The sequence below is a fragment of the Balaenoptera musculus genome, chromosome 3 (genome assembly GCF_009873245.2).
Source record: "Balaenoptera musculus isolate JJ_BM4_2016_0621 chromosome 3, mBalMus1.pri.v3, whole genome shotgun sequence".
NCBI classification, from domain to species: Eukaryota; Metazoa; Chordata; class Mammalia; order Artiodactyla; family Balaenopteridae; genus Balaenoptera; species Balaenoptera musculus.
Genome location: NC_045787.1, coordinates 41,507,936 through 41,521,477, shown reverse-complemented (window position 1 = coordinate 41,521,477; position 13,542 = coordinate 41,507,936). Strand labels below are relative to the sequence as shown.

The 13,542-nt window shown below is 35.7% G+C and overlaps 1 protein-coding gene across 1 annotated transcript in view; it reads right to left on the bottom strand.

Moving 5' to 3' along the window:
* Window positions 1–13,542, bottom strand: part of MTREX (Mtr4 exosome RNA helicase) — a 137,796-nt gene that overhangs the window by 28,817 nt on the left and 95,437 nt on the right. The window lies entirely within an intron of this gene.

Genomic DNA, 13,542 nt, shown 5'->3' with positions numbered 1-13,542 from the left:
AAAACAGTATACTCCATTAGACATAATCTTGAAGAAAACATATCTTCAAACTTTCTTCCATGCTTTCTCCTGATAAGAATACCCTTCCCTCACCATGAAAAATACCATTTGCTTTCTTTAAATTTGCTCCCTTTAAATTCAGACTCTATAAACTGAGGAGAGGTTAACATTTTCACAGATCCAACTTTGTCAGCTTATTGGTCTCCTTACCTTTACACTGATCACCACTGGAAAAACAACTGTCATTCACTTGCTGATAACAAATATATTCACTGTGTTTTACTAAACAAAATGGTATAGTGGCTGAATGTGGGTTCTGGAGTCAAGACTGCCTGGGTTTGAATTCAGTCTTCAGTTAGTTGTGTGACATTGATCAAGTCACCTAGAGTTTTTAAGCTTCAGTCTCCCCATTTAAAAAATGAGGATAAACAATGGAACAGAACAGAGAGCCCAGAAATAAACCAACACACCTATGGTCAATTAATTTATGTCAAAGGAGGCAAGAATATACAATAGAGAAAAGACAGTTTCTTCAGCAAGTGGTGTTGGGAAAGCTGGATGACTGCAATTAAATCAATGAAATAACAACACTCCTTACACCATATACAAAAATAAACTCAAAATGGTTTAAAGACTTGAATATAAGACATGACACCATAAAACTCGTAGAAGAGAACAAAGGCAAAACATTCTGACATAAATTGTGGCAATATTTTTTTTAGATCAGTCTCCCAAGACAAAAGAAATAAAAGCAAAAATAAACCAATGGGACCCAATTAAACATGTATCTTTTAAGAACAAGCACCTTCTCCTGCATAGCCACAATATTATGAGATCATAAAAATTTAACAATAATACATCATCTAATATATAGTCCATATTAAAATTTCCCCAACTGATCCAATAATGTCCTTTATAGACTACTACCACTACTACCACGACTACCAACACCACCACCACCACCACTACTACGTTCGGAGCCAGGATACTACTACTACTACTTTTGGTTTCAGGATCCAGCCAAGGATCATTTATTACATTTAGTTGTCAGGTCTCTTAGTCTTCTTTAATCTAGAATACTCTCCACCTTTTTTTGTTCTTTTATGGTATTAACATTTCATATAATTTCAAATTTACAGAAAAATTGCAAGAATAGGATAAAGAGCTCCCATATACCTTTATTCAGATTCACCAATTATTTGTATTTTGCCCCATGTGCTACAACATTCTCTCTCTCTATATTTATGTATATACATATACACAAACATACACACCCATACAACCACAGTACAAGTATTAAAAGAGGGAAATTAATGTAGATACACTGATATTATCTAATCGACAGTCCATATTAAAATTTCATCTACTTTCCCAATAATGTCTTTTGCCCTCCCTTCTCCCCCACCACTCTATGGAGCCAAACTAGGATCATGCATTGAACCTAGCTGTAATATTGCTTTGTTCTTCTTTAATCTGGAACAGTTTCTCAGTTCTTCTGTGACTCTCAAGACACTGACATTTTTGAATACTATAGGCTAGTTATTTTGTAGAATGCTTCTCAGTTTAGGTTTGTGTAATCATGAAGAATCATCAGATTCAGGTTATGTATTTTTGGCACAAGTGATTTTTTTTGTTTTTTTTTGGTCTCAGTCCATTGGTCAACATTACTGGATTGGTGACAGTAACTTTGATTACTTGATTAAAGTAACATCTGCTAGAGGGCAGACAACAGAAGCAAGAAAAACTACGATCCTGCAGCCTGTGGACCAAAAACCACAGTTACAGAAAGATAGAGAAGATGAAAAGGCAGAGGGCTATGCACCAGATGAAGGAACAAGAAAAAACCCCAGAAAAACAACTAAATGAAGTGGAGATAGGCAACCTTCCAGAAAAAGAATTCAGAATAATGATAGTGAAGATGATCCAGGACCTCGGAATAAGAATGGAGGCAAAGATTGAGAAGATGCAAGAAATGATTAACAAAGACCTAGAAGAATTAAAGAACAAACAAACAGAGATCACCAATACAATAACTGAAATGAAAACTACACTAGAAGGAATCAATAGCAGAATAACTGAGGCAGAAGAACGGATAAGTGACCTGGAAGACAGAATGGTGGAATTCACTGCTGCAGAACAGACTAAAGAAAAAAGAATGAAAAGAAATGAAGACAGCCTAAGAGACCTCTGGGACAACATTAAACGCAACAACATTCGCATTATAGGGGTCCCAGAAGGAGAAGAGAGAGAGAAAGGACCAGAGAAAATATTTGAAGAGATTATAGTCGAAAACTTCCCTAACATGGGAAAGGAAATAGCCACCCAAGTCCAGGAAGCGCAGAGAGTCCCATACAGAATAAACCCAAGGAGAAACACGCCGAGACACATAGTAATCAAAGTGGCAAAAATTAAAGACAAAGAAAAATTATTGAAAGCAGCAAGGGAAAAACGACAAATAACATACAAGGGAACTCCCATAAGGTTAACAGCTGATTTCTCAGCAGAAACTCTGCAAGCCAGAAGGGAGTGGCATGATATACTTAAAGTGATGAAAGGGAAGAACCTACAACCAAGATTACTCTACCCGGCAAGGATCTCATTTAGATTTGATGGAGAAATCAAAAGCTTTGCAGACAAGCAAAAGCTAAGAGAATTCAGCACCACCAAACCAGCTCTACAACAAATGCGAAAGGAACTTCTCTAAGTGGGAAACACAAGAGAAGAAAAGGACCTACAAAGACAAACCCAAAACAATTAAGAAAATGGTCATAGGAACATACATATCGATAATTACCTTAAACGTGAATGGATTAAATGCCCCAACCAAAAGACATAGACTGGCTGAATGGATACAAAAACAAGACCCATATATATGCTGTCTACAAGAGACCCACTTTAGACCTAGGGACACATACAGACTGAAAGTGAGGGGATGGAAAAAGATATTCCATGCAAATGGAAATCAAAAGAAAGCTGGAGTAGCTATACTCATATCAGATAAAATAGACTTTAAAATAAAGAATGTTACAAGAGACAAGGAAGGACACTACATAATGATCCAGGGATCAATCCAAGAAGAAGATATAACAATTATAAATATATATGCACCCAACATAGGAGCACCTCAATACATAAGGCAACTGCTAACAGCTATAAAAGAGGAAATCGACAGTAACACAATAATAGTGGGGGACTTTAACACCTCACTTACACCAATGGACAGATCATCCAAAATGAAAATAAATAAGGAAACAGAAGCTTTAAATGACACAATAGACCAGATAGATTTAATTGATATATATAGGACATTCCATCCAAAAACAGCAGATTACACGTTCTTCTCAAGTGCGCACGGAACATTCTCCAGGATAGATCACATCTTGGGTCACAAATCAAGCCTCAGTAAATTTAAGAAAATTGAAATCATATCAAGCATCTTTTCTGACCACAACGCTATGAGATTAGAAATGAATTACAGGGAAAAAAACGTAAAAAGGACAAACACATGGAGGCTAAACAATACGTTACTAAATAACCAAGAGATCACTGAAGAAATCAAAGAGGAAATCAAAAAATACCTAGAGACAAATGACAATGAAAACACGACGACCCAAAACCTATGGGATGCAGCAAAAGCGGTTCTAAGAGGGAAGTTTATAGCTATACAAGCCTACCTAAAGAAACAAGAAAAATCTCAAGTAAACAATCTAACCTTACACCTAAAGAAACTAGAGAAAGAAGAACAAACAAAACCCAAAGTTAGCAGAAGGAAAGAAATCATAAAGATCAGAGCAGAAATAAATGAAATAGAAACAAAGAAAACAATAGCAAAGATCAATAAAACTAAAAGTTGGTTCTTTGAGAAGATAAACAAAATTGATAAGCCATTAGCCAGACTCATCAAGAAAAAGAGGGAGAGGACTCAAATCAATAAAATCAGAAATGAAAAAGGAGAAGTTACAACAGACACCACAGAAATACAAAGCATCCTAAGAGACTACTACAAGCAACTTTATGCCAATAAAATGGACAACCTGGAAGAAATGGACAAATTCTTAGAAAGGTATAACCTTCCCAGACTGAATCAGGAAGAAACAGAAAATATGAACAGACCAATCACAAGTAATGAAATTGAAACTGTGATTAAAAATCTTCCAACAAACAAAAGTCCAGGACCAGATGGCTTCACAGGTGAATTCTATCAAACATTTAGAGAAGAGCTAACACCCATCCTTCTCAAACTCTTCCAAAAAATTGCAGAGGAAGGAACACTCCCAAACTCATTCTATGAGGCCACCATCACCCTGATACCAAAACCAGACAAAGACACTACAAAAAAAGAAAATTACAGACCAATATCACTGATGAATATAGATGCAAAAATCCTCAACAAAATACTAGCAAACAGAATCCAGCAACACATTAAAAGGATCATACACCACGATCAAGTGGGATTTATCCCAGGGATGCAAGGATTCTTCAATATACGCAAATCAATCAATGTGATACACCATATTAACAAATTGAAGAATAAAAACCATATGATCATCTCAATAGATGCAGAAAAAGCTTTTGACAAAATTCAACACCCATTTCTGATAAAAACTCTCCAGAAAGTGGGCATAGAGGGAACCTACCTCAACATAATAAAGGCCATATATGACAAACCCACAGCAAACATCATTCTCAATGGTGAAAAACTGAAAGCATTTCCTCTAAGATCAGGAACGAGACAAGGATGTCCACTCTCACCACTATTATTCAACATAGTTCTGGAAGTCCTAGCCACGGCAATCAGAGAAGAAAAAGAAATAAAAGGAATACAAATTGGAAAAGAAGAAGTAAAACTGTCACTGTTTGCGGATGACATGATACTATACATAGAGAATCCTAAAACTGCCACCAGAAAACTGCTAGAGCTGATTAATGAATATGGTAAAGTTTCAGGATACAAAATTAATGCACAGAAATCTCTTGCATTCCTATACACTAATGATGAAAAATCTGAAAGAGAAATTATGGAAACACTCCCATTTACCATTGCAACAAAAAGAATAAAATACCTAAAAATAAACCTACCTAGGGAGACGAAAGACCTGTATGCAGAAAACTATAAGACACTGATGAAAGAAATTAAAGATGATACCAACAGATGGAGAGATATACCATGTTCTTGGATTGGAAGAATCAACATTGTGAAAATGAGTATACTACCCAAAGCAATCTACAGATTCAATGCAATCCCTATCAAATTACCAATGGCATTTTTTACGGAGCTAGAACAAATCATCTTAAAATTTGTATGGAGACACAAAAGATCCCGAATAGCCAAAGCAGTCTTGAGGGAAAAAAATGGAGCTGGAGGAATCAGACTCCCAGACTTCAGACTATACTACAAAGCTACAGTAATCAAGACAGTATGGTACTGGCACAAAAACAGAAACATAGATCAATGGAACAAGATAGAAAGCCCAGAGATTAACCCACGCACCTATGGTCAACTAATCTATGACAAAGGAGGCAAAGATATACAATGGAGAAAAGACAGTCTCTTCAATAAGTGGTGCTGGGAAAACTGGACAGCTACATGTAAAAGAATGAAATTAGAATACTCCCTAACACCATACACAAAAATAAACTCAAAATGGATTAGAGACCTAAATATAAGACTGGACACTATAAAACTCTTAGAGGAAAACATAGGAAGAACACTCTTTGACATAAATCACAGCAAGATCTTTTTTGATCCACCTCCTAGAGTAATGGAAATAAAACAAAAATAAACAAATGGGACCTAATGAAACTTCAAAGCTTTTGCACAGCAAAGGAAACCATAAACAAGACGAAAAGACAACCCTCAGAATGGGAGAAAATATTTGCAAATGAATCAACGGACAAAGGATTAATCTCCAAAATATATAAACAGCTCATTCAGCTCAATATCAAAGAAACAAACACCCCAATCCAAAAATGGGCAGAAGACCTAAATAGACATTTCTCCAAAGAAGACATACAGATGGCCACGAAGCACATGAAAAGATGCTCAACATCACTAATTATTAGAGAAATGCAAATCAAAACTACAATGAGGTATCACCTCACTCCTGTTAGAATGGGCATCATCAGAAAATCTACAAACAACAAATGCTGGAGAGGGTGTGGAGAAAAGGGAACCCTCTTGCACTGTTGGTGGGAATGTAAATTGATACAGCCACTATGGAGAACAGTATGGAGGTTCCTTAAAAAACTAAAAATAGAATTACCATATGACCCAGCAATCCCACTACTGGGCATATACCCAGAGAAAACCGTAATTCAAAAAGACACATGCACCCGAATGTTCATTGCAGCACTATTTACAATAGCCAGGTCATGGAAGCAACCTAAATGCCCATCAACAGACGAATGGATAAAGAAGTTGTGGTACATATATACAATGGAATATTACTCAGCCATAAAAAGGAACGAAATTGAGTCATTTGTTGAGACATGGATGGATCTAGAGACTGTCATACAGAGTGAAGTAAGTCAGAAAGAGAAAAACAAATATCGTATATTAATGCATGTATGCGGAACCTAGAAAAATGGTACAGATGAGCCAGTTTGCAGGGCAGAAGTTGAGACACAAATGTAGAGAATGGTCATATGGACACCAAGGGGGGAAAACTGCGGTGAGGTGGGGATGGTGGTGTGCTGAATTGGGCAATTGGGATTGACATGTATACACTGATGTGTATGAAACTGATGCCTAATAAGAACCTGCAGTATAAAAAAACAAACAAAACAACTAATACTAAACTTTCATTGGGTTATTTGTATGGAAATATGTTAATATAAATGTTTCAGACATTACATGAAATTTCTAAAAATCTTATATTTGTATTTGTATGGAAATATGTATGGAAATATGTTAATATAAATGTTTCAGACATTACATGAAATTTCTAAAAATCTTATATTTGTATTTGTATGGAAATATGTTAATATAAATGTTTCAGACATTACATGAAATTTCTAAAAATCTTATATGTTCTGGTATAATGTTATAAGTAATAATCCTAGTTATTACTTTAAACTGTATATCTCAGAAATAACTAATTTTCTTGTCAACTGCATTATTATGAACTTTCATCAAATCTTTAACCGTGGTCATTTTTAAGTCTTTTGTCATTTACAGACAGTTCTGGGTGTACTCTGATGATTTTGCAAATATGTTCCTATAAAAGGGTTTCATCTTCAAGAAATTCATGGAAAAGACTCTGACAAGTACAGGTTTCTGGTAACTGACTGTACTGCTGAACTGAATGAATAAGCATTTTCAGAACTCTAATGAAAAACTGATGAACTCATAAAAGTGCTAACAAAAGATCAAGATGAAAAAAAAATTAATTACATGGGACTGAGTGAACTGATGAGGATGAGTATAATTTTTGTGACTTTCTGTCTGAATTTAAAAAAAAAAAAAATCCCACAAGGACTCAGAGGCAAAGAATATACAAATCAATTTTCACTGCAAAGTAAAGGAGCTGTTACAGTGGAGGATTACTGGACTGAATGTCAATATTATGACATAGTATGAGTGTGTTTCATGTTTGGTAATTGCAATCATTGTTGCTTTTGTTGTGGTCATCCATGTACAATGCTTGGTGTCAGTCTATTTATGTCTTGTAAAAATAAAATACAGTGTGTGTGTGTGTGAATAAAAAAAAAAAAAAAAAAAAAAAAAAAGTAACATCTGCTAGCATTTTCTACTATAAGTTACTACTTTCCCTTTCACAATAAATTTATAGGGAGATAAATTTATAAGAAACTGGGGCTTCCCTGGTGGCGCAGTGGTTAAGAATCTGCCTGCCAATGCAAGGGACACCGGTTTGAGCCCTGGCCTGGGAAGATCCCACGTGCTACGGAGCAGCTAAGCCCATGTGCCACAACTACTGAGCCTGAGCTCTAGAGCCCGCAGGCCACAACTACTGAGCCCACGTGCCACAACTACTGAAGCCTGCGTGCCTAGAGCCCGTGCTCCACAACAAGAGAAGTCACCACAATGAGAAGCCCACACACCGCAACAAAGAGTAGCCCCGGCTCGCCGCAACTAGAGAAACCCGCACGCACAGCACCAAAGACCCAACACAGCCAAAAATAATATAAATAAATAAATAAATTTATATTAAAAAAATTTATAAGAAATTTATAGGGAGATTCTTTATAGACTTTGTAAATATCCCATTCTTCACTAAACTTTCTTTTTTTTTTACATTTTTAAAATTAATTAATGGCCACATTGGGTCTTCGTTGCTGCGCGTGGGCTTTCTCTTGTTGCGACGCATGGGCTTCTCATTGTGGTGGCTTCTCTTGTTGTAGAGCATGGGCTCTAGGCGTGCAGGCTTCAGTAGTTGTGGCACGTGGGCTCAGTAGTTGTGGCTCGCGGGCTCTAGAGCGCAGGCTCAGTAGTTGTGGCTCATGGGCTTAGTTGCTCTGCAGCATGTGGGATCTTCCCGGACCAGGGCTCAAACCCATGTCCCTGCAATGGCAGGCGGATTCTTAACCACTGTGCCATCAGAGAAGCCCTTCATTAAACTTTCAACTCACTAGTTTTAGCATCCATGGATTATTCTTGCCTGAGTCAAATATTACTTATGGTAGTTGTCTAACATTGACTCTTCTAACATCTCCATTCCTTCTACAGTATCTATTCTGAGTATATAAGCTTGTGGGTTCTTATTTTATTTTCATCTGATTATAATCTTTTACTATCATTATTTTTATTCTCAAACTGTCAAATTCACTTTTAAAGAAGACATTATGTGGACTGAATTGGCTTTTGAGCTGCCAGTTTGTGATCCATACAAATCCTAGATAACATGGGCTGGCTGGAAAGAGAAGACTCAGGACATGAAAAACTGTCAATGATGTACCAGGTAGCCAACATCCAGAGGAAGAAATACACAATTTTTCTGTACTGAGGTACATGTACACAATCCAAAATGGCAGAAAAATTAAAAATAATTCACTTGACTTTAGAGAAGAAGTGTACGGTTTACGCACTTGCAGTTGAATTATGCACAAGCTGCATTATGCAGAAGTATTTCCTTGAAAACAGAATAAACACTATCTGTGAAGACTTGATTCAGAAGGAAGACAGAAACTGCCCAATTTCTAATGCTGCTTCCCATAATAAGTTCCATCCAAGAAATGGTCAACTAAGTCTCACACTAATGACAAGAAAGAAACTATAAAGGCCCTCCTACAAATGTCTCCTTAAGTACAAGAAAGGGAGATCCTAAGACTTAAGTTCTGTAAATAAGAACTTAAATGTTTAAAAACCAAATGAATAGTTGCCATGAAATTATAAATCTCTACACTCACAAGGATTTAAAAACATGCTATAATATTTGCACTGTGCAGTTGATTCAACTTTCTAAACCTAATAACCTTTATAAAAGAACTTAGAATTCAGGCTCATCATGATGCAACATCGGTCTATATAAATCCAAATAATCATGAGGGCAATTATTAGAAAAGCGTGAGAATGCCAACAGTAGGGAGTATTTTTATTCTTAGACCTTTTTCTTTGCAAGTTTGTCATAAATCAATTTCCCCTTTTAAGATAAGCAAATGATAAGGTAAATAATATCAGAAGTCAGTACATTTTAAGTCAATACATTCTTTAAGTCAATACACTCTAAGTAAATTTCAACCAATGTCATCTCTTCAATTAAGACTATTAGCTAAAACACAATATGATTTTTGAATTTTTCATCTAAATCAGAATGATGTTTTTTGAACCAAATGAATTTTAATCAAGTCAAGGCAGACAAAGTTATTCAAACCAATGTGATTTTTATTAAATTTTAGATTTTCAAAAATTAAATTTGTGTCTTGATCTAATTTAAAAGCTGACTAATGTAATAATCTATTGAATGTAATAGATGCTTTCTCTAAGTTTATCCAGAAGAATGCCAGTGAAAATGGTGGAGCAAAGGCCTCCAAAAATCCTCTTCTCCATAAAAGCGTTGAGAATACTGGCAATTGTCAAAATCAACTTCTTCAGAACTCTGGAAATTAAACAAAGGCTTGCACCAATCCAAGGAGCATTTAATTAAAAAAACCCCAAAACCAAAGAACTGGATGCTTTGTGATGTTTTAACTTACTCTACTCCCTCTCCCACTCAGCTCCACAGTAGTCTTGAAAACCAAGAGCCTGCAATCACTGAAAATCAGTCTGGCAGCCACCGGAAGGGACAGAACAGGGTTGAAATGACTTCAATAGGCCATTCCCAGAGAACTGTCAGTATTTCACCTGTTTGGTGGTCCCCTAGAAGACTTCATTCATTCACAAGAAGGTCATTATTTGACCTGACCCAGGGCTTGCCCAGTGCAAACAACCTTTTCCCTAGGGGCATCTGTTAAAAATAGTAAGAGGCAATTGTTTAACATCATGACTTTGAGGTGGTGGATAACAGGACAAATAACAGGTTAACCAAAAAGCTTAAAAAAAAGAAAAGAAAAGAAAAGATGGAGAGTAAGATGACCATAGGGAGATGTGAAAGGCGCTCCTAGAAAACTAGAAACGTAGAAGGCCTCATGCATGTGTAGGGCTGTGTTCACACTCCAAAAAAAAGAGAAGGCCCTAAACTCCCACCTCTGGGTGTCCTTAAGACTGAACACACAGGAAGTGAAGGCTAAGGTAGTGCTGTCAACTCTCTGGCTAAGTGTTAAAGGCATGCTACAATATGCATGCAGAGTCCCTAAGCAGAGACTGGTGGACTTAATGGTTATGGGCATTTAAGAAAGTTTTTGTCTAATTATTAGCTGACCACTAAGCTAACTAAGCAGGGACTTCAGTGGCCATGCACAACAAAAAATAGAGACTTAATTAACAGAATTAATTCAGAAAAGTCTACAAAACAAACAAGCAAGCAAACAAACTACAACAAATAGCAACATAAAGAAACTTAGGTTTAATTTCCAAAGTTGCCATGTTATATTATATAAAATGTGCAATTTAAAAAAAAATTACAAAATATGTAAAGAAACAACAAAATATGGTGCATATACAGGGAAAAAGAGCAGTCAACAGAAACTGTCACTGAGGAAGTCCAGCTACTGCACTTAATAGAGTTTAAATCAGCTATTTTAAATATGTTCAAAGTTTATTTAAAATAAAAAAATCTGATTTCAATTTGTAATAGTACACTTCTGATGCAAACTTCTAAAGTGAAAAAATTGCTAAATCTCATTCTATCACCACTATTAAAGGGTATTTTGACTCTCAAGTAGTTTTTAGATAGCCTAAGTGTATAGTTGTGATCTGTAACCTTCTATTCTATGTCCTTTTATAGATGTTTTAATCTAATGCTGAATGATTCTACAGAATTCTTTGCCTAGAGAAACAAAACAGAAATCAATATTCTAGACTTTGTAATTACGGTCTTTATTTCCTGACACTGAGTCTCATTTAACTCTTATGAAATGGCTGTGATAAGGGGCAGTGGTCAGAAACACTTGAAGCTGGCAAAGCCACAGTGACAAGAGCAATTTTTAGAATACATTGTCAGAAGTGTTAACCTCTACTAATCAACTGTTATCCAAAGCTAGCTATATTCTAAGCCATTTTGTTTTTCTGGAAAAATAAATTCAAGATTTATTTCACAGGTAAAAGAAAAAGTCACTTTAGAAAGTAGTCTTATACAAAGGCTGATCAAAAGCTAAATTTGACATTACACACACTCAAAGTTAGAGGAGGGAAAGATAACTATGGAAATTCTACTTCCTCCTCGTATCTCATGTAAAGGAAATTGGGTTCAAACCTACCCTAAATAGTGCTACACAATCATGGCAGTTGAGAGGTGAGATTTCCTTATAAACTGCCTGTGGCGTTATTTCCCTGTGTCCAGGATTCCTACTCAAAATATTAATTTGCAAAAGCAAATAATATTATATACATATCCCATTTCTTAAGGTATAGTTCTCCTCCCTGTTTTATTCTATGCCTTTGTCATTCAACCATATAGACAGAACAACTTGGAGGTTTTTTTTTTTAATTTTTAAAAATATATTATTTAACCAATATATTAAAAATATTACCATTTCAACATGTAATCAATATAAAAATTTATTATTTTTTTTTTTAGTTACTTGCTTTTTTTTTTCTTGTTAGTCATCAATTTTATACACATCAGTGTATACATGTCAATCCCAATCACCCAATTCATCACACCACCATCCCCACCACCCCACCGCTTTCCCTGCTTGGTGTCCATACGTTTGTTCTCTACATCTGTGTCTCTATTTCTGCCCTGCAAACTGGTTCATCTGTACCATTTTTCTAGGTTCCACATATATGCGTTAATATACGATATTTGTTTTTCTCTTTCTGACTTACTTCACTCTGTATGACAGTCTCCAGATCCATCCAAGTCTCTACAAATGACCCAATTTCGTCTTGGAGTTATTTTTAAAGAGGGATGTTTTGTACTCTGCACATGTTGCTTCCACAGCTGGGAATGCAATTTTTGTCTGAAAAAAGTTCTAATATTCCTACAAATTTGCCTAAGTCTCATTACTTCTTTTATAAGACTATACACACACGTATCTTTGATGGTCACCTCTCTGAGCAAAAAATGCTCCCTCCATAGTTCTAAACCCCTTTAAGTCAGAGACTACATATATAATTCATGCTTACACATCCCCACTTTAATTTCCTTAGCAGCATATGCTGAAATAAACTGAATAAAAAAATGTTATTCAGCAGAGGAGAGACACTCAGTTTTGCCCAGGGTACAGTGAAGACTTCCCTGTAGAGACTGTCTATTGAACTCAACAAAATCATATTATTAAGTACTGCAAAGCTTCTCAGTATCTTTAAGTAAAACAGGCACAGATGCTCATGCTTAATAAAATTTGGGCCTAGAACACAGCAGACAACAAACAGGTTTCACCTAAAATACTAACTCCAATGAATTACTCATTAGATCATTTTCTCAGCAAGAGTCTAATAAGCTTTGAGTGTAAAAGGGGCCCATGACTTATTATTAATATCTGCCATGAGAGAAGGCGAATGTTGCGATGCATGCCACATATTTGCCATTCCAACTTCAAAGATTCCTTTGGCCACAATGACTATATGCCAAATTGTGGGAATTTTAGCCTAATTTTAGTTAGGCAGTCAGCTGACAAAATAAATGTTAGGGAAAAGTAAATCATGTAAGTTTCAATGGTGGTGGAATTCTGGAGGAGAGCAAATTAGAAGAGTGAGGAACAAAGATCAAAGGCTAGCTGGTATTCAGAATTATAAATAACTAGACTTTTAAATCATTATTTTAAAATGTTTAATAATAAACAGTCTTTTTAAATACTGTCAGCTTTGAATCTCACATTCATTTCACTGATGCAAAGCAGCAGCCGATGATGCTACAGTGGCAGATTTTACTTTCCACAAACCAAAGCCTGTTATGACAAGTATCATTACAATGACATTTCCTAAAAGACCTAGCCAATACACCATATACTTAAAGCAGTGTTTAAAAATAACAAAATTTC